The sequence below is a fragment of the Octopus bimaculoides genome, chromosome 20 (assembly GCF_001194135.2).
Source record: "Octopus bimaculoides isolate UCB-OBI-ISO-001 chromosome 20, ASM119413v2, whole genome shotgun sequence".
Taxonomy (NCBI): Eukaryota; Metazoa; Mollusca; class Cephalopoda; order Octopoda; family Octopodidae; genus Octopus; species Octopus bimaculoides.
Window position 1 is genome coordinate 19,849,395 of NC_069000.1, and position 1,850 is coordinate 19,851,244.

At 35.0% G+C, this 1,850-nt stretch overlaps 1 long non-coding RNA gene across 15 annotated transcripts in view; it reads left to right on the forward strand.

The window, feature by feature from the left end:
* LOC106871257 (uncharacterized) overlaps positions 1 to 1,850 on the forward strand; it is a 413,124-nt gene that overhangs the window by 26,603 nt on the left and 384,671 nt on the right. The gene's annotated exons all lie outside the window — the stretch shown is intronic.

Here is a 1,850-nt window from a genome sequence, read left to right on the forward strand (position 1 = left end):
ATATATATATATATATATATATATATATATATACTCTATTACTCTTTTACTTGTTTCAGTCATTAGACTGTGGCCATGCTGGAGCACCGCCTTTTAGTCGAGCAAATCGACCCCCAGGACTTATTCTTTGTAAGTACTTATTCTATCGGTCTCTTTTGAGAAACCGCTAGATTACCGGGACATAAACACACCAGCATCGGCTGTCAAGCGATGTTGGACGGGGTGGGGTACAAACACAGACACACAAACATATACACACATACATATATACACATATATATATAAATATATATATATATATATACGACGGGCTTCTTTCAGTTTCCGTCTACCAAATCCACTTACAAGGCTTTGGTCGGCCCGAGGTAATAGTAGAAGACACTTGTCCAAGGTGTATGTGTGCATTGTGTATATATGTGTGTGTGTGTGTGTGCATGTGTGTGCGTGCGTGTGAACCTGGGACCATGTGGGTCGTAAGCAAGCTACTTACCACACAGCCACTCCTACGCCTATTATATATTATTTAAGACTTGGCTCTTATTTCTAGCAGGTAGATGCTCATTAAGCATCATTACGATATTTCATAGCTCGATAAAGCTATCATAACTGCGTTCCACCAATGCTACTACTGGTGATATCATCAAATTTTGAATTTATCCACAGATGATATGAACAGTAGTGACATCTAACTTCAAATCTCAGTGTTTGAATATTTCATTTACATATATATATATATACACACACACACACACACATATATATATAAATGTATGCATGTATGTATGTTTGTATTTATGTTTCTGGTGGATTACCTATTGGAGCACTCAGAATGCAAACCTATCAGTTTGGGTTACCTTGACCTAAACTCCACTCTGTGTGTGTGTGTGTGTGTGCGTTTGCGTGTGCGTGTGTGTAGTTTTTTTTTTTTTTTAATTATAGTTTCAGCTTAGAGCTGCGGCCATGCTGATGCACCGCCGTGTTGCTACACTGTTATTACAGGGAGCCTCTTACAATTTGTGGCACTTGGTGAAGAATGGAGTTTGATTTAGCAACCCTCATTTACATATATTATATGTGTGTACATTTGTGTGTTTGTGTGTGTGTGTGTGTTTGTGTGCGTGTATTTATATATGCATATTTATTTGTACGAGGGAGGCGACAAACGATAGAAAAAGCCCCTCAACACATTTCGTGTTGGAGTAACATATAATATTATTTGAAACAATTTGATTCGGCTTTCAAACTTTAAGTCGTGCGGAGCCGAATCAAGCTTTTTTAAATAGTAATATATATTTGCATATACATATCTACAGAACATAAATACATCAATACCCCCGCACACACATGCATACATACAAAAATACACATTCACATACATACATACATACATACATACATACATACAAAACAGTAGCTCAGCCAATTATTTGCAAACACCGGGAACTCTTTTAACTCAAAGAAGTCATGTTTCTTTGTTAGTAATCGACTTGACCTCTCTCAAGAAGAGCTTAAATTCAGCTCAAAGAAGAATCATACATACATACATGCATAATACATACATACATGCATACATACATGCATACATACATAATACATACATAATACATGTGAATATATAATTTCTGCCATGGATTTCAATTTATGATAGTCCAACAACTTGGTGACAGACACAGATGATTTGTTTACTGTGGACATGCGCACTTTATGGTAAATTTGATAATAGAAAGTTGGTGTAAATGCTTGCCATATATATATATATATATATATATATATATATATATAAATGTGTATATAGATAGATAGATACATACATACATACATGCATATATATACATATACATATATATATA